General features: G+C 39.6%; 1 protein-coding gene and 1 long non-coding RNA gene across 12 annotated transcripts in view; one reads left to right on the top strand and one right to left on the bottom strand.

Moving 5' to 3' along the window:
* LOC139361852 (uncharacterized) overlaps positions 1 to 20,453 on the bottom strand; it is a 324,906-nt gene that overhangs the window by 23,201 nt on the left and 281,252 nt on the right. The gene's annotated exons all lie outside the window — the stretch shown is intronic.
* LOC105488945 (leucine rich repeat containing 3B) overlaps positions 1 to 20,453 on the top strand; it is an 88,668-nt gene that overhangs the window by 54,867 nt on the left and 13,348 nt on the right. Inside the window, exon 1 of one of the 11 annotated variants that reach the window (XM_071090805.1) lies at positions 11,004 to 11,381. The exons of the other annotated variants lie outside the window; for them this stretch is intronic. The gene's annotated coding sequence lies outside the window, so the exon portion shown is untranslated. Of the gene's footprint in view, positions 1 to 11,003; positions 11,382 to 20,453 lie in introns of those variants that run through there. 11 annotated transcript variants of the gene reach the window in all.

The raw sequence follows: 20,453 nt of genomic DNA, 5'->3' as shown, positions 1-20,453 counted from the left end.
GCCAGCTTGTTGGGGGACACTGGGAGCATCCCTGTGCCAATGGCATAGACCTTTGAAGAATATTTAGAGCATGTAAGGACAATAATGCCACAAGACCAAAGAAACCAATGTATACATATGACACATTCTTATTGTCAGCCAAAATTGAATACAAATATGATAAATAGCCTTTTTTTTGTTGTTTTGCCTTTTTTTGTTAGTTTTTTTGTGAGACAGGGTCTCACTCTGTCATCCAGGCTGGAGTGCTGTGGTGTGATCATGGCTCACTGCAGCCTTGACCTCCTGGGCTCAAGTGATCCTCCCACCTCAGTTCCCGAGTAGCTGGGACTACAGGCATGTGCCACCATGCTTGGCTAATTTTTATATTTTTCTTCTTTTTTTTTTTTTTTTGTAGAGGCAGGATCTCGCCATGTTGTCCAGGCTGGTCTCAAACTCCTGGGCTCAAGTGACCAACCTGCCTTGGCCTCCCAAAGCGCTCGGTTTATACGTATGAGCCACCATGCCCAGCCAAGATTGGTATTTTTAACTGTAGTTTTAGGTACATTTGAAAGTCCAAGAAGCATTCCTGTGAAATTTATCAACATATGGGAAAAGTAGTGGAATTCACTGGGTGAGGTGGATCACGCGTATAATCCCAGCACTTTGGGAAGCTGAAGTGGGTGGATCACTTGAGGCCAGGAGTTTGAGACTAGCCTGGTCAACATGATGAAACCCAGTCTCTACTAAACATACAAAAATTAGCTGGGTGTGGTGGCACACGCCTGTAATCCCAGTTACTCGGAAGGCTGAGGTAGGGGAATAGCTTGAGCCTGGGAAGCGAAGGTTACGGTGATCCAAGATCACACTCCTGCATTTCGGCCTGGGTAACAGAGTGAGACCCTGTCTCAAAAAATGGAAAAAAAAAAAAAAAAAAGTAGTGGGATTCCTGGTCAGTGCTGATGCCTGAAGAATCAGATTCTGAATCCTGAGTAGCATCTATACCCAAGGTTTGTACCTAAGAACCAGGGGACCCTCAAAACCACATGAGAAGCATGATGCTGGTTCTTAAAGTTTACTCTGAAAGAAGGATTGGAAAAGCACCACAACAGGAGGATATTAAATCATAGATTCATAGAACCAGATATAAAAATGACTTTGGGGGTTATCCAATACCCAATTCATATTCTGTTGACAGTTAGCACAAAAGTCTTTAAGAATAAAGAGAGAATAAAGACTTTCTGGGAAGAGAATTATGAGTTGTTTCATAAGTTCTTTCAATGAGAAAGACGTGTACCTTTTCTCTTTCTCATTAAATACAAAAAGTGAAAACTGAAATTCCTCTAACATCAGATCTTCCAGGAATATTTGGGTGGGCTCTGTTGACAACAGGTCTGCTATCATACAACAAATACAAATGGATTTGATGAGAAAAGATCTTATCAAATCCTATGCTCACGAATAAGACAGCATAGGATTGTTATGTATAACCATAACCTGGACAGCTAGAACCATTCATTCATCCATTCATCAGTTATTCATTCAGTTATTCAAATATTTAAACAGAGTTGGACAAAATCCTCTAGGTTGCACAGTCTCTCATCCGGGTCCTTCTGCAAGAAAGATGATAGCAGGTAGTCTTGGTGTGACCACAACAGCCAGAGCGATCTTTTTAATATGTAAATCAGTTCATCTCACTTATGTGATCAAATCCCAGTGGCTTCTCATCATGCTTAGAATAAAATCCAAACCTTCTGGCACAGTATTTGAGATCTCCATGGTCTCCCTGCTGGCCTCGCCAAGCCTGTCTCCCACTGTGCCTCTGCCTGCTTAGCTGCAGTCACACTCAACTTTTCACTTTTCCTCAAAGAAGCTGAGGGTGGCTCAGGGTCTTGGCACATGGTGTTCCTTCTCCTGGAGCTCTGTACCTTTCACTGTCTTCACAGATTGTTTCCTCACTTCAGTCAGTTCTCTGTTCAAGTGTTACCTCCCTGGGGAGGCTTCTACTAACCTTCCTATTTAAAATAGCACCATCCACTGCAACGTGTTCCGTGCTTTTATTCTGCTTTATTGTTTTTCTGCTTGGTAGTTATTATTTCTCCTGACATTACATCATGTATTTGTATGTCACCTGTCCTCCCTGCCCTCCTCCACCAGAATGCAGAGCTTTATGAGTGCAGAAACCTTGTCTGTGGTGTTCTCTGCTATAGGCTCAACATCAAGAACAGTCCCTGGCATGTAGGAGGCTCATAAGAAAATATCTGTTAAATGAGCAAATAAATGAATGAGAGGGAGTGATTAAAGGATTTGGGTTAGGAGAACAAAAGTGTGTCACATAACAGAGAACACAGAATCCCTGAGCTTCATTTTCTCCGCTGGCCACTCTCCCATCCTCTACAGAGCTCACTTGCTTTTCTTCTTCAGCCTGCAGAGGAGGCCTAAGCAGAGCGATTCAACTTTCATGTGCGACAAATTTCCCAGATCTTGTGAAAATGCAGAATCTGACACAGTAAGTCTGAGGCAGGGCTTGAAATTCAGTACTTCTAGAACTCTCCCAGGTGACGCAGATGCTGCTGGTTCACAATCCAGGAAAGGGCAAGTATTACAAAGCCAGCCCTACAGGCACAGGTGCTTCCCAGCCTTTCCAATACCACCTCTCTGCCCCCACTTCCCAGTAAAAACACCCATTGAGGCGGGAAAAATTAAATGTACAAATTCTCTTCTTGAAGTTTCTGTGTTTAGGAATACTGTTAAGTTGTGCTTTTGGAATATTTATCTCATTAATCTATTTAGGAAATGGTTTGCATCTCTGTTTTAGAAATAAAGTAAAAGAACGCTCTTAGAGGATTTCTCCTATTTGAGGTCTAATGCCACGAGCAAAGATTGTAAATTTCCCCAAGGGGTCTGAGAAATAGAAGTTTATATTGCATCCATCTGTGGGTAGGGTAGCCCAGAAATGTCACACATATCACACCTCAGTAGTTCCCCAAAGCCTCTCCATCATTCCATGTCACAGTGTGCAATTCCTACTCTACATCCCAGTATTGTCCAAATAATTGACCTCCCATATCTTCACACAGAATGTCGTAAGCCTGTGCATAAAAATATGCCAAGATTATTCAGCATTGCATTTGGTAAAGGAAACTCTACAGCTGATTTTTCCCTCCTTGTCTCCAACAGCTTTGTTTCATTGTGACCAGAAGATACAAATTATAGTCTAGGCCAGACAGGGGACTTATTTTGGCGCATCCTAAAATACAGAGTTCCAAATATTTCAGAAAAGCATCCTAATCTAGAAAGAAAGCGTTATCTTTCCTATTTCATTATTAATCATAGAATTTAGTTTTGGAAGCCAAAGACCAAAGTTAGCATTGGACAGAGAAGAGAAAATCTGTTATTTTGTTCTCTCGAATATTTATTTTTATCACTTATATACTACAAAAGACAACTGAATTATTGTGGTCTGGAGTAGGCTTCTTAAAAAAATAGCTTTTGAGGGAGGAAGAAGAAAGGAAGGATAGTTTGGAAGATAATATCTAGTTTCTGTTCTTATTGACATTGCTTTTACTTTTTTATTGTTCTTTTGATGTTTATGGAAGTGCTTTTAGACATAATTAACATAATGTGAATCCTTTGGGATCACACTGAATTGTATTAACGAACATAATTATAGGTGTAGATTTTGTGGGGAGAAAAATGTGTCCTATTTAATATGTAGTTTTAACAGGGAAATTGACTTGAAAACTAAGGCTAAATTAAATATACTTATGAGAACATATAGTAGCACATGTAACCTCTCTTCCTCACAGTCTACTAGGGAAGAACAGGCATAAACCTCATTGTGTCTGCTGAGCAAGAGACAATATTCCATAATGTTTATGAGCTCAGGTTCCAGAATTGGCAGATTTGGATTGAAATCAGGCTTTGCAATTATTAATAATTCAAGCAAGCTTCTCTGAGACTTGATTTTTCTTATCTGTAAAAGGGGATCATAGTGATTCATATCTTTCAGGGTAGCTCTGGAGGTGAAATAGGATAACATGAAGTGTATAAAGCCTATAGTCCCAAATAAGGGCCAAATAAATGTCAGCCCCTACAATTATAGTAATTATTCTTATCAGTATATTATCATTAATGTCAATCACTGTCAGGCACTAGAGTAGCAACCAGATGGTTGATAGATCTGGTAAAAACAAAAGTATTTCTAAAATAAGCCAAAGCCCTTTGAATTGAATATAGTAATCCTCACTTATCCTCAGGGGATACATTCCAAAACCCCCAGCAGATGCCTGAAGCCATGAATATTACTAAACCCTACATATACTATGTTTTTTCCTATACATACAAGTTTTTGTGTATATATTTCTTGTCATATTATATCCTATGATAAAGTTTAATTTATAAATTAGACACAATAAGATATTAACAATAAATAATAAAATATAATGATTATAAAAATATTCTTAATAAAATTTATGTGAATGTGGTCTCTCCCTCTCTCTCTCGGAATAACTTATGGTACTGTATTCACCTATTTGGGGACTATGGTTGACCAGGGGTAACTGAAACCATGGAAAGCAAAACCGTGAATAAGAAGGTACTGTGGTTAACTCCCAATCCCTTCTCACACAAGACTTGCCAATAGCTTTGTAGCTGCCCTTTCCTCTTGTCCAACTGTTTTTCATGCTCCTTTTGTTTTTCTTACATGTTACCTAGGCTTGAGAACCCCTATACACATAGCCTGCCTCTCATTACTGCCGCCCTTTTCCTGGCAAACTCTCAAGTTCACTGCCTCTCCTTTGCTTCTCCTGCCACCTCTCCAACCTCAAACTTTCATGTGTATATACATTGTCACTTGCAGAAAAGAACTGCTTCGGTTGCTTTCTCCAGTCAACTTATTTACTGAATAACTGTAGTTATTCATTACTACATTTCCTTTTGCCTTTGTTCCTGGTGGGAAGACCTATTTATTTTCCCCCAGGAAGTCCTGTCATTGAGATGCAAAAGTATGTTTCCTGGCCAAGTGCCACCAGAAAGACAGTCCTCAGCCTGGAGAAAAACTAAATGCTCCTTTTGGTGGGGCTGTCATTCACTTTTAAGTACCACTGGGCCTCTGCACAGCTCCCCTCTCAGGGTTCTCACAAAGTGGCATTGCCTCAGTGGATCGCTTTCCCCTCCCTATTGCATATTGCATGTGGCATTCAGCTGCTGCACATTAAAAGTGTCAAAAAATTGCTGTGTTTCCTCTTCTACATCAATTAGCTCTGTATTTCCTGTTTCACTTTTCCATTTTGTTTACCCCAAACAATGTAAAATCTGAGAATTTCTAATTTATACCCTGTGTTTCTCTCACAGGCATTCTGCAGCCTGTAAGAATGATACACAAAAACAATCCTATCTATAGTTTTTATGCCAGTTTTTAAACCCCAGAAGCTCAGTTCTGATATCTTGTTTATTCCAGTCATGCTTACTTGGTTACAAGCTGTTCTGGGACTTCTAGGGCACCATTTGGGAATGGGAGGAGGTTAGGAAACGTCAAGACCAAGGAAAGAGAAACTAAGAGGCTATGGTGCATCCCTTGTCCCATCAAGGAAGAGGGCAGCAGTTTAAAATCACACTACAGTCTAGGGGCATCCTTTGTCCCATCAAGGAAGGAGACAGCAGTTTAAACTACATTATAGGACCAGCTTACTGCACGATGGCATTTCAATACCACAACCATCTGATCTTTTGGGTAAATTGTGGCAGCAGCAGTTGAAATATCCAAATATTGGCAAAGCCAGATTTGAGTAGTTGTAGCATCATAGTTCTTTGGGGCCCATCAGTTTAGGCCAAACAGAAGCTCCAGCAAGGTCTGGAGAAATAAAGAAGGGGGTTGGAAAAGATATGCTATGAGTTGGATCCCCAGGAGGCAGAGGTTTATGGCAGGTCCTCACCAGCGAATGTTGAACTCCAATGAGGAATGAAAGCACAGCCATATTCAAAGTCCTTGTCCATGAGGTTAGGAAGGCTGTGGCTGGGTGGAACCATACGTGCATAAGGTTGCACCGTGTTGAAACAGTGAAACTAGAAATACTATCTTCTCAAAGCAGAACCAGTCCACCACTCTGATCAGCCCATTAGTTATCAATTCTTCTGGCCTAAGACAGCAGCCTTGCCAGCTTTTCATTTTCTGTCTGCCCCCCCCAACCTCATTTATTTGTGTAGAGGTAGGATGCACACTTTTCCTAAGATATCTACAGCACAATTTCTCAGGAATAAGTCTCTGTTCTTACTTTAGAGCACTTTGTCAGACAAATCTTGGCACCAGCTCTTTGGGTTCCTTTTTGAGCATAAGTCATACTGATGTCTGACAAAAGCTGATCCTTTGTCCACAGGGCTTGTTTCTCTCAATATTTTCTCAGGATCCTTCTGGCTGAGTTGTCTGCTGTGGACTTGTCCCATTTCTCCTGGTGAATCAGCCAATTTAGATGATTTGCTCAAGTTATTCAGTCAGGATCACGGTTGGATGAACAATTCCTTGGAATCTTTATTCTCCACGTTTTTTGAAAACAAAGTTGGGAAAGTTCCAGCCCTCTCTATGCTTTCACAAAGCTTTGTGCTCTCTGATAGTATCCATAGTATCCGAGGAACCAAGGCTGAAAGTAGATTATATGTAACTGTCAATCCCACTGGTTCCCACTGAAATTAAGTCAGTCTCAATCTATATGGCATTTAAAGGACTGTGTGGTATTCAGAAATGGGCAGGTTGGCTGGAAAATTATGATACTATCCTTGCCTTGACCATGATATGTGCTGCATCTGTGCTTACTCTTTTCTATCTCCTTTCTGACAATTTCTGGTTCTTTACTTCAGCTCTCTTTCTGACTGCCTTAGTCCATTTTGTGCACTATGACAGAACACTGAGACTGGGTAACTTATAATGAACAGAAGCTCATTTTCTCACAGTTCTAGATACTGAGAAGTCCAAGATCTAGGTGCTGGCATCTGGCAAGGGCCCTCTTGCTGCACCACCACATGGCAGAAGGCGGAAGGGCAAAGAGACAAAAAGGGGGCCAAACTTGTCCTTTTTTAATGGCATTAATCCACCTAGGAGGGAAAGCCCTCATAGTTTAATCAACTCTCAAAGGTATCACCTCTTAATACTATGGATAGCACTTAAATTTCAACACGTGTTTTGGAAGGGACAAACATTCAGACCATAGCACTGACTTTCTATAAACATATGTAATATGTTCAGAGTGGAACTCATTATTCATTGAGATCCCTGAGTTCACCAGTAGCAGATCTTTGTTACTCCATTCTCACATACAATGGAGTGCTTGCAGTCACTCAAACACAGGGGTTTTTCTTCTTTTTTTCTTTTGCTTTTCTTTTTTTTTTTTTTGATGGAGTTTTGCACTTGTTGCCCAGGCTGGAGTGCAGTGGTGCAATCTCAGCTTCTGCAACCTCCACTTCCTGGCTTCAAGTGATTCTCCTGCCTCAGCCTCCCGAGTAGCTTGGATTACAGGCGTGCGCCACCACACCCAGCTAATTTTGTATTTTTATTAGAGATGGGGTTTCACCATGTTGGTCAGGCTGGTCTGTAACTCCTGACCTCAGGTGATCCACCCATGTTGGCCTCCCAAAGTGCTGGGATTGCAGGCATGAGCCACTGCACCTGGCCCACACAGGGGTTGTTGTTGTTGTTTTTTGGGGGGTTTCATGTTTGTTCATTTCTTTTTGCCTTCTTGATTTTACTTGACTTTCTTGTTTTCTAAAATGATCACCTCCCTTTAGTCTCTGCTTGTCAAAATGCTACCTGTCTTACTAGTATGTGACCAAGGACCAGTCATTATATTTCTCTGAATCTTAGTTTGTGTAAGGAGGATACCCAACTGTAACAGTGAACTTAGGCTCAATAATTCTGTGGTAAAAAATGAACCTCAAATCTCAGAAGCTTAAAAGGACAAAAGTTTATTTTCTCATTCATGTTGTGTGTCCAATATGGATCAGTGAGGAATATGGTCTTCCTATTTACTCATGGACCAAGGAATACTGGGGTTGGGGGTGGGGGGCTTGGGGAAGGCCTAAAACTCACACAAGTTCTGCTCAGACTCATCAGCCAAAGTGATTACATGGCCACACTTAACTTCAAAGAGATTGGAAGCTGGGCATGGTGGCACAGGCCTGCAGTCCCCACTACTCATGGGAGACTGAGTCAGGGGAATCCCTTGAGCCCAGGAGTTTTGGGCTGTAGTACACTGTGATCACACCACTGCACTCCAGCCTGGGTGACACAGTGAGACCCAATCTCTAATTAATAAATAAATAGAGAGAGTGGAGGGGGCAATCCTACCACTTCCCAAGGAAGAAGAACTGAAAATTTTGCAAAGCATAGTAATGATGACTCCGCTTCTGTAAAGGTACATTATAAACCCTAAGACACCATTCAGATGTAAGGTGATATCAGGATACTTCCTCTTTGCAAGAGCCAGCTTCAGTGTGGTGAGAGAGAGGGCAAGAGAGAGAACTTCAATTGACTTGATATGCTTTTTGTTTGCACAGCCATGATAATAGTGAGAGAAAGTCCGATGTAGTGGTTAGCATGGATTCTACATGGGTTCAAATTCTGGCTTAGTCACCTACCAGCTCTGTGACCTTGGAGGAACTAATTTCAGTGTGCCTCAGTACTTTTTTTTCATCTGGAAAATGGGGATAATGATTGTAAATAACTCAAAAAATGGTTATGAGTATTAAATAAGTTAGTCATTGTGAAGATATCAGAGTAGTACATAATGCCATACATATATATATTTGCTAATTAAAATGGAATTATGCCACAACACAGTTTTGCAACTGGCATTTTTTTTCTTTTAATATTAAGACATAGTAGACTCCCCCTCTCTCTCTCTCTCGCTCTCTCTCTCTATATATATATATTCACATATATACTTCAATTCTATACAAGCTTCACTCATATATATATGTGTATATATATCTATATACCTCATTTTTTAAAAAAACTATTTACTATTACTATTTTATGACTATACCTTAATTTACTTAGGCAGTGCAATTGATGGAAATTTCATATACAATAATTCAGAAGGATCTTAGTTTCATGAATCTCCATTAACTGAGCAAGTTGCCTGCTTTCCTCCTCTCGACTTGGGGTTTAAATACTGTGTCCCATTTAGTGGTTCAGTGGGGGGACATGCCCAGATATGTTCCACTGATAACTTAGTCCAGTCTCTCAGTTATGATATCTTTTTCTGGTGGCAAACATTCTCTAAGATTCTATTGGAAATAGCTCCCTCAGATAGAAAATACTAAGTTCTTAGGCTTAGTTAAAAAAGCTACTTGTTTATTAATAGACTTAGCTGTGGTATAGGGTTCACACAGACTATGCCCCTTGCTTTGCCTAGGTAAATGGTTATTTATTTATTTTCCTTTTTCTCCCCCCCCCCCCTTTGAGACGGAGTCTCGCTCTGTCACCTAGACTGGAGTGCAGTGGCCAGATCTCAGCTCACTGCAAGCTCCGCCTCCCAGGTTCACGCCATTCTCTTGCCTCAGCCTCCCGAGTAGATGGGACTACAGGTGCCCGCCACCTCGCCCAGCTAATTTTTTGTATTTTTTAGTAGAGATGGGGTTTCATCATGTTAGCCAGGATGATCTCCATCTCCTGACCTCGTGATCTGCCCGCTTTGACCTCCCAAAGTGCTGGGATTACAGGCATGAGCCACCATGCCTGGCCAGTAAATGGTTATTTCTTAATTTTCCATGCTCCTTATGGTAACTTCAACCCTGCTTCTTTAAATATTTAATTTGAAGCCCAATCTTTTTATTCAGTTTCCATTTGGATCATTCATAGCCTTTTTCTCTTTGGCATCCCCCACCAGCCTACCTGCATTTCTTCTTTGATGTGTTACATAACTTAACTTCTTGGGATATATACCAACCTCATTCACAAAAGTACATATTCAGCTCAGAAAAAAAGTGTTAAGAAAAGAAAAAAGCCAGAGTGGGCAAAGATTAGTGACTATTAACTGTTGCCTGTTAAGATCCTAGGGAAGAAGACTGAGATGGGATTTGGCATGCAAGAGGTTTATTAAGGAGTACCCTTGCGATCAACATTTGTGAATGGGGTGGGAAGGAATGGCAAGAAGGAGAAGATGAGCTGTGATGCAGAACCAACGACAGCCTCAGCCAACCTCACAGCCAGCTCTGGCTCTAGAATGGTCCTTCAGGGCTGTCCCATATTAGGCTGAGGGAGCCAGACCTTCATCCTCCCCCACTGGTCAGTCATCGGATGTGGGCTGTTTCTGGAAGGCAAAGTGTCTCTGCCACAGAGACAATCCCTGAAGCGGTCACTAATTGAAAACTCTCTGCAACCTACACTCCCAGAAGCTGGGGCAAGCCCTTTGTTGCAGGGTCATCTAGGTGGTACCTCACAATGTCCACCATTGAGAGCAGGACAGGGCACTGGGGACTGTAGTCCAACCCTTTCTTATCTTTTAAGTGCAGGGAGAAAAAGACGATTCCATTTGCTCCAGGGTTCTATTCTCTCCCTGCCATTCTACCTGTGTTGGTAACAGTGGTTTTAAAGGTCTTAATGCGTTTTTCTTCTGGATTTTAATACAGCCTTTGCTTGCTTCTGCTTTTGCTGTCCTTAGCATAATCTTTTAAGGAAATGTCCTCTTTATTTAAAATGTTTGCTGCTATGACAATCAGTGTATCCTCTGCATTATAATTGCTCTAAATATGTTCTCAGCATTCCTTTCTCTCTAGTTCTGAGGGTATAGTATGCTTCCAAATATGAGTTTGTTTAATAAAATTTGGGCTTCTCTGTGTGGCATGCTGCCGCTGAGCATATAATTGCTTTTTCTTTTCTTTGAAGAAGCTACTGTTAGAGGGAGCTACCCCCACTTCTTTTTTCATCCCAGAGATCGTTTCCATACAGCCCACTCGATATTGCCTGGCAGCATGGGGTACAAGAATAGCAAGGAGAATTGAAACCCACAGAAGAGCTGCAGCCTCCTCCCTTGGTGTACTTGTGAGCTGAGCTGCTAACAAGTGGTAGAATCTATTCATTTGAATTTCAACTTCCTTCATTTCCTCTGTCTTCCCTCTGGTGCTGGTGATAATGAGCAATGAAAATGACCCAGGACTCAGGAGATAGATGGAATGGGAAGAGTATCAAGGGTTGAGATAATCCATAGTTTGAATAAGGAAGAATTAGCCTTGGCTCCTCTGCTTCCTGCAGCTTTATCTCATTCCACAGCAGCCACTGGATGGAACCACCAAACAAGGACATGCTTCACAAGTAGCCTCTGGGAAGACTTTTGTCAGATTCCTCCTTGCTTTGGTGATATAAAGACACCTCATTGAAGCTTCCATCTTGGTTACATCAGAAGAAGGCTCAGGTATCCTCGTGCACACAGGAGGACATAACATGGAAGTTTTATGATAACAGATTAATAGAAAAGGGATGAACCTACAAAGATATATCCAGATGTGGACCCATAAATTATGTTGAGTAAAAAATAATTAAAATACATCCACAGCTCTTTCTAGACATCTGGGCATCTTTACTTTTCTGGTCAGCAGAAAAGAATACTCCCTTACACAGAAGAGCAGGCACACATTTTAAATAGAGAACCACAGAAAAAATAATATTTGCTGCTGCTTTGTGCCAAGGGTAAAAGCTTGACTTGGTCAGGGAATATTTGCCAGCACCAATAAAAAATAATGACTGTTTCCATCTGCATTAGCCTATTCCAGGATTGCTATAAAAAATACCTGAGACTGGGTAATTTATAATGAAAAGAAGTTTAATTTGTTCATGGTTCTTCAGGCTATACAGGAAGCATGATGCTGGCATCTGCTCAGCTTCTGGGGAGGCCTTGGGAAGCTTTCAATCATGGCACAAAGCAAAGGGGAATCAGGCACATCTTACATGGCCAGAGCAGGAAGAAAGAGAGGGAGATGCCACACACTTTTAAACAACCAGATATCGTGAGAACCCATCATGAGAGCAGCACCAAGAGGATGGTGCTAAACCATTCATGAAAGATCCTCCCCTGTGTTCCAATCACCTCCCACCAGGCCCCACCTCCAACACTGAGGATTACAGTTGAAAATGAGATTTAAGTGGGGACACAGATCCAAACCATATCACCATCTCACCCCCATAATCACTGCCTAGAGTACAATTTTTCACCACTTTCATTTGTGGCTATAGAATGACAAGAACAGCATTTCCACGAATAATTGTTGGTCAGTTGTAAACAGATGTGCCTAGATCCCCAAACAGATAAGAATCTACTACCTGCAAAGTAGAAGAATCAACTTTTAACGTCATCAAGGCCTCAGTTATCCCATAATGGGATGAGTGCCACCTTCCACAGGTGGAGAGACCTCAGTGTCTGCAGACCTGTGATGTTTCCTAGACTCCAGGGAGTTCCAGCAGCTGAGCATGAGGAGCCCTTATAGACTCTCAGATGCTCCACCTCCCTAAGGGTTGATAATGATGTCTTTCCTTCTAAGTTGGAGACAAAGTAGGGGAAAAGAGAGAAATACTGGTACATTTAAAGTGAAATATTTACTTAGTACAGATTCAGTCTCTCCCTGACTCTCACTCCTTGTAAATATTTTACCTTCATGTTTTGACTAGATGTTTCTCAAACTTGTAGACCAGGCTAGCATCACAGGCTCAATAACAGTGCATCTGGGATGCCAAGACCAGTCCTGACATGTTAAACAATGCTGACCTTCTCATGGAATCTGACCTCCCTCTGACAGTGGCCATCCCTGGGTGGCTTTCTGGGAGAGTAGAGGTATCATCTTCTTGATCTTTCCAGTTTTTAGGTTTCATGAATTAGATACTGTTGTTTCCATTTCTCCAAAGTGAGAGACTCTCTCCTTTTGTTTTGAACCTGATTGTGCAAGGAGGAGCTGGTAATTAGTGTCTCACTCTCTCTCCTGCTCTTTCTCCATTTCCATATGGACTTCCATAAAGAGGTGGCCAAATCTGCATTGTTAAGGGTACAGTGGCCCACCCCCGGGACTTTTAGGTTCTCGAGAGGCTTCCACCATCTTTTCAGCCATCCAGATCTTCATTGAGCAAACATGTTCTGAGCACAGACTGTATTATTTGCTCCAAGGTAGCTCTGGGATGCCCACAGCTGTAACAGTCAAATGGTCCACAGGCCCACCCATGGGTGTTTTACTCTGCTCTGTCCAGTCCTCCCATCTGTGACTTTTGGTGTTGGTGAATTGGAAAGACAAAGAGGAGGAAATGCTCAGGGTGGATTGTGCCTCTGCTTAGACTGAATGTTACTAAATCAGGGAATTGAGGAGACCCCACTTGGTTCCCCACCACCTTCCTCCTCTTACATGCTATGACTCTGCACAAAGCAAAAGCCATAGGCATGGCAAAAATGTAAAACATGGGCATACCTGACCAAACACAGGTTTGTTGAGCTGAATATGGATAAAAATTGGTTTGATGTGGTAGCAATTTAGTTATGATTCCTGAAACCACCCCAGATGCAGTGAAATTTGTGACTTCATGTTAATATGATGATGTCTATTTTTAAAAGATTGTGCAAGTATCTAAAGAAGGCTAGATGAAGATTTACATTATCTTGTTCTGGAAATGGCTGTCTCTCCTCTGCTTGACTTTCTTAGTTTTGCCTGTATGGATTCCTCCTGTCTTTACTAATCTTACCTGCCAGCTGGTTCACCAAGAGAGAATAAATACTAGGTTGGAGAATGCCAATCTGGTTTTATTTAAGTTGATGCATTACGTCTGAGCAAGGAGATAGGGAAAGTCTTACTGCATCATGCAGACAATTAAATGGGTTTGGAAAGTTTTATTTGGTTCATTGTTGACAAAAGCTAAGTCCCTAGGTAGCTGTTAATTTTTCCGGGTGCTTCCCAGAGGAAAATCAACTCAGAGCAACATTATTTCTCTGTGGAACTTCAACGAACTGCACAGTATAGAAAAGATGGGTGGTAATCTCAGTTCTGATTTTCTTTTTTGTTCTTGGGGGTTTCCTTACTATGAAAGGAAGATTTCTTTTGGTTGGAAAAAATCTATGTCTAACTGAGAAGATAAACTGTTCATGTGATAACAGAGAGGCAAGAACATTTCTAGGCTATATCCAAGTAATTGGTTTAAAAGGGTTGCCTAGTTATCTATTGGCATAATTAGGTAAACAGGAGGCAGCCTATCTGATTATCTTACTGTTAGAATTACATTTCCATTGGTAGTATTTAGGCAACTTTTTGTATGACTTCATTGTTCTACAAATATTAGTTGGTTGGTTTTTCCATTCTGTCATTTTCTTTAAGGAATGAGGACTTAAGCTTTTATATACATACATATACATGTATGTATGCATATGAATGTGTGTGTTTATATATATGTATGACAGGATAAATTAAATGAGGAAAACTTGACCTTACATGATCCCCATGTGGTCACTGAGAAGATGAAATTTGAAAATTTACATTAGAATGCTTAAGAGAATGGAGAATCTAAATCTGAAATCAAGGGGAAATTATATGAAGGTTAAGGATAATTTATACACCACTTTACTTCTACCAAGAAATTGGAGGGATAGTTATTCCATTTGATTTGATGCACAGTGGTTCTGGAAAAGAAAAATGATGAGATTCACAAGAGCAACTTTGTTTTGAGATGATTCTTGAAAATTTGGCTTTCTATTTTATGCTTCATGTGTGTAATCTATCTCAACTCCAAGCTGCTTACCCACCTCACTGACTCTGTAACCAGATTTTTGACTTCGTGATTAGGAAATAAAAATGGGAAGGAAGGATAAGTGTTGTGTGAAAATAATTTCTCCATCCATCTCTAATTGAAATCAGCATCCAGGTGTCAGTTTTAGGTCATTAGTCTGGATAATTCAGTGAGAATTTGCATGATGCCACAGTTCTGGACAAGGTTTGTTGGGGAATCAATGGCCAAAATGAAATGGGGGAGAGCACTCTTGATAGCCTACTCTTCAGTCATGGATAATGGAGAGTGGGCTCCATTTGATGGAAGCCTTTTGCAGACATAATATTGGGTGAGAACCTTATACTCTCCACATGCTGGTAATACTCCTGAATTAACAGAATGTTATTTATGTCAGTTCTGTTTTATCAGAATTACCGAGACATGTCATTTAAATTCTTCACTGAATCTCTAGAATCTTTGTTTCCTTTGTAGTTTTCTCTTTGATGTTTGTCTTTGTGTTTGCAAGAGAGCTTCTGAGAGCTGCAGAGAATCAACAGGTACTAGGATGGCTATCCACACATGTCCACTAAGATGACTATATGCCACACAGGCTCTATTTCCAAGAGTTTGTTTTAAAAAAAAAATCACTCAACAAAGAGAAATAGCTAATATTTATTTTGCACTCACTCTGCCAGGTCTCATTCTAAGTATTTTGCCTAAAGAATATCACTTAGTCCTTTCTACCAATAGAAAAAATAAGTACTGCTGTTATACTCATTTTACAGATGGAGAAACTGAGGTAAGGCAAGGTTAATATGGAAACTGGGGTTTAGACTCAGATAGTCTGACTTCTGAGTCCCTGGTCTTAACCCCTGCACTACACTAATAGAGCACTAATTCCACACCCGGAACTGTGCTAGACACCGGGGATATGTGAACAAACAATATTTAAATTTTTTATTCAGATTAAACCTTAGAAGTGCATGGATAGCTTTCATCTGTGTATCAGTTTTTCTCAGCTGCTTGAAAGTTACCATAACAACTTAGAACATTATTGACTGTCATGGTCAGCAAATAGAATTAAACAATTTGGTATCTAATGACAATGGAACTGCTGTGTCCTTCAGCATTGAGCCATTACAATACTTTAAAATGATGTTTCTACTATGCTTTTATTAAAAAGCATACTATTCTATTAGTTGTTAGTGCGTATGTGTGAAACAAATATCAGGGTTTGTGATAAAAACATAAATATAAATATGTTAACTTACTTAATTGATAAAATAGCCATGTGTATCAGTTAGCTTTCTCCACATAACAAGTATTTACAAATTCAGTGGCATTTATTATTGCTCACAAATCCATGAGTAGCTTGGTGGTTCTTCTAGTCTTGGCTCATTAGCCTACGGTCACCTGCAGATCAGGTAGCTGGCTCTAACGATCAGGCTGGTTTTCCTATATGTTTGGAGAGTGGCTGGCTCTAGGCTTGGGATACCTCAGCTAGAACAACAGGCTTCTCCTTTATATGATTTCTTAATATCCAGCAGGCTAGCCAGGGCTTGTTCACATGACGGCTGGGCAGGGTTCTCAGAGCAAGAGCAGGAACATGCAATACCTTTTGGAGAAGCCTAGGATCCGAACTGGCATAGTGTCACATCTGCCTCATCAATCTCACATCTGCCTCAACAGTCCCAATCTAGACTATATTTAAAGAATGGGAAAATAGGCTCCACCTGTCGATTTAAGGAGCTTTAAGGTCGCATTGCCAAAGACCATGGATAATACAAGATAAGGAATCATGGAATTCAGTTTTGGAAGCAATCTATCAAACCATGTGAAATAGATATCATCATGCCAATTTTATAGATGAAAACGTTGAGGTCCAGTGTTAAGTAACATGCCCTAAAAATCACGAAACTGATTAAGTTCAAATTACTAGCAGTAACTAGTAACTACTAAGAGGCTGAATGACAAAGTTAGACAAACTTAGGTATGCCTAATTACAAAGTCTTTTAAAAAACTACAGCTTTATAAGGTTTTCAAAGCCTTTAAGGGTAATAGTATCAAATAATCTTTTCAAAACGAAAAGTGGTATCTGAAGATGAGGGAACAGCAGAGGATAAAATTGAAACACAATTGTCCATTCATCTTCATTTACTTATAAGTATGTCTAGTTTAAGTCTAGGGACATTTCTTTAATAAAACAAAAAATAACCCTTGGTGATAACTATTGATTATTAATTTTTTCTTCTCTGCCTGCAATAGACATTAGTGGGTGGTGGGTGTTTCTCTATGGTAATATTATGCAACCTGACAGTGATCGAGTGCAACTAGAATCCTCATTTGCAAAACTTGTCACCTCATACTCTTCCAGAATATTTAGGTAAAGTGTGAGTGTATTAGTAGTAGTAATTGTAGTAGTAGAGGTAGTATTAAAAGTTATCCATTTAAATCTGAATGTATTAATTTATTAATAGCAATGTTTTATTCTACTGGTGATTTCACTATAAAAATAAGACGACGTGGGGAGGCCTTCAGCAAGGAGCCAAACATATTTGGGAAAATCTGGGTTAATAAATACTTTACTGCAACTATCAGAACATTTAACAGGCTGGTATCCATTGTGAGTCTCAGAAAGAGTGTTTTTCAGACTTACGACTTCATAATATTCATTTGTAGAATTCTCAGACAACTATTTTCCATAGAACCCCTGGAAAATGTTAATGTGATTCTGATCCCTTTGAAGTTGTATTCAGAGCTAATAATATTTGCCAAGCATCTACTATGAGACAGTCATTATCAGAACCACATCAGAACTCCATGAAATAAGCATTATTCTTAGTTCTAGTTGAGGAAACTGAAACTCGGAACAATTAGTTGGCTTGTCCAAGACCTCCTAGCTGGTATCAGAAATGAAAGTTGAACTTGATTTTATCTAGCTTCAGGTTCCGGATGATTTCTGTACATTTTGTTGAGACTAAGAAAGTTTAAATGGTCCAGGGTGGCTCCACTGGTAAGAAGAGGTACTATGTCTCATATACTTTCATATCTACCATAGCACTTAACAGGAAATAGGTTGTCTGTCAATGCCTCCTGGCCAATCTCTTTGTTTGTTGCTTAGTTATTATTATGATTATGCACATGGTGAAAAACTATGACTATAGAAAATGGTATAAGGTAAAAAGTAAAAATTATCCTTAATAGTATCAACCTCCAGAACTGTCCCCTAAAGGTAAACTACTATCAATTTGTTCTTGTTTTTCCACAACTTTAAAAGCTTTTGTGTGTGTGTGTGTGTGTGTGTGTGTGTGTGTGTGTGTGTGTATGTGTATGTGTGTAGATGCTTCTGTTCTGCCCTACACAGATGGGATTACACATTCAAATTTTTCTCTCAATGATGTGTATTTGACATCTTTTTATCAGGATTTGCAGATTGCTTCATTCATTTTGTTGATGTGCCATATTTATTTAATCAATCTCTTTATGACAAATATTTAAATTAATTCTATTTTTTAAAAAAATACTTCTTTATTTTTCTTTTTTGCTGTAACAAAAAGACAGTTTGAAAAAACCAGTTATATATATATGTCTTTGCACAGTTATGTTTTTAATAGAAAACACATAAAGGGCATTATTTTTCCCCAATGTCTCTTCTTAGGAAACATAGTGGACCATTTCTAAGAAACGTTATAGTGTCTGTAGATAAACATGTGTGTTTAAATATATATTTTTGACCAAAAAATTGGACCCTGACTTTCTGGTCTGCTCTGTTCTAACAAGGGAGCAAAAGGACTGAGACAATGGTTCTCATCAGATGCCTGTATGTCCAAAATCTACAATGGCCAAAACCAGGAGAGGGCATTTCAGCCTCCTCAGGCTGTTATCTTCCCATGGAACAGCTCTGCATAGTTTAACTTTGATGCCAAGGACACAGATGTAACCAAACTTTTCTCATTTTAAAGGTATTCCCATTTTGTTACCAGCTGGCTCTTTCAATGATGTAGACCAGGAATGGAATAATTTTATTCCACATTATTTGTGATAGCAAATCATAGGAGACAACCTAAATATCTAACAAAAGAATAATGTGTAAATAGATCTAACATATAACCCCATTCACTGGGGTACCGTGTAGGCATTAAAATGATGAAGGTCATGACAATTTACAACCCTGAAAAAGACAGAAACACAAAATTGTTACCTATGCTAACATGGCAACTGTAAAATGATGTGTGTATACACGTATAAGGCGTGGAAGAACAAAGTATTTGATGGGTTACATGTATGAATTATGCATTTTTTTAAAGTTCAAATGTTTTTTAACGCTATTTGTAAAATTTTAAATTAATAGCCTATAGGGGCTAATCTCTGTGGATGTCTAGGAAGACTGTGAGCTGTGTATGGGGATTTGTTTTAGTCTCGGGGATTGACGTATTCTTTTAAAATGGCATTCTGTAAATTTGATCAAACTGTCTCCTAACTCTTAAGAATGCTGTTTTTAAGTGAGGTGACTACATGTTCCATTTTGCCTGGGACTGTTCCTTCTTGAACCTGTTGTCCCAGCACAATTGTCACTAGCACTGCTTTTCACTGTTAGACGTGTCTTTGTACAATACATTCTGTGGGCCCCCCACTGTAAGGGACATACTTACTATCCTGTTCCACCACATTTCTATCTCATCCTGGTTTTATCCTTACCTCTAGTAAAAATCATCCCTAGATCATAATTTAACTTTCTATGGCTTAGAAAGTCTTGTACACATGAATGACTTCACTGTATGCCTAAGGTCAAAGAAGCATGTGTCTGCATCATCAGTGAAATCTTAAAGACATTGTCCATTATGTTCTCTGGCAGCTCTTTCCTAGGATTTTTTGAAAATGATAAAATCTGAAAAAATTTTATCTCTGCTAATAACTAATCGTTTTGACTGTTTTAGATAATAACCATTTTGTAATTTGATGTTTTTGTTTTCTTTCTTTAGCTGCCAGAAAATTCAGTTAAGCGAGGTACTTAGTTGCAGCAAAAACTCGTAATGGGGAGTCAGATGGAATTGACTTCAAGTTCTATTCTCCATTTACTACTGTATTAGTTTCCTATAGCTTCTGTAGTAAATTGCCACAATCTCGGTGGCTAAAAATAACACACATCTATTTTCTTATAGTTCCGGAGGTAGAGTCTGAAATAAGTTTCAATGGACAAAAAAATCGATTTTTTGGGTAAGGCAACACTACCTGCAAAGGCTATAAAGGACAATACATTGCTTGCAACTTTTAGCTTCTGGTAGCTTGTCAGCACTTCTTGACTTGTGGCTATATCACTTCAATCCTTCCTTAGTTGTTACATTGCCTTTTCTTCTGGGTTAGATCTCCCTCTGCATCCTTTTGATAAGAACACTCAAAATTACATTTAGGGCTCATCCAGATAATCCAGGATAATCTCTCCATCTCAAGATCCTTAATTTAATCACATCTGCAAAGATTCTTTTTCCATAAAAGGTAGCATTCACAGGTTCCAATGATCAGGACTTAGATATTTTTGGACCATTTTTTTGGCTTATCACAATCTACCTTCTGATTCCCAAAGATTTACCTCCATCCTCCATGCAAAATATATTAATCATATTCAGACATCCTCCAAAATTCTCAACTCATTACAGCATCAACTTAAAGTACAAAATCTCATCTAAATATCACCCCCAAACCCTCACATTTTAGCATTTAAATCAGATACTCAAAGACTCTAGGTATAAGC

This window comes from Macaca nemestrina, chromosome 2, assembly GCF_043159975.1.
Source record: "Macaca nemestrina isolate mMacNem1 chromosome 2, mMacNem.hap1, whole genome shotgun sequence".
Taxonomy (NCBI): Eukaryota; Metazoa; Chordata; class Mammalia; order Primates; family Cercopithecidae; genus Macaca; species Macaca nemestrina.
The sequence above is the reverse complement of the archived record's forward strand: the minus strand, read 5'-3'. Positions and strand labels throughout refer to the sequence as shown.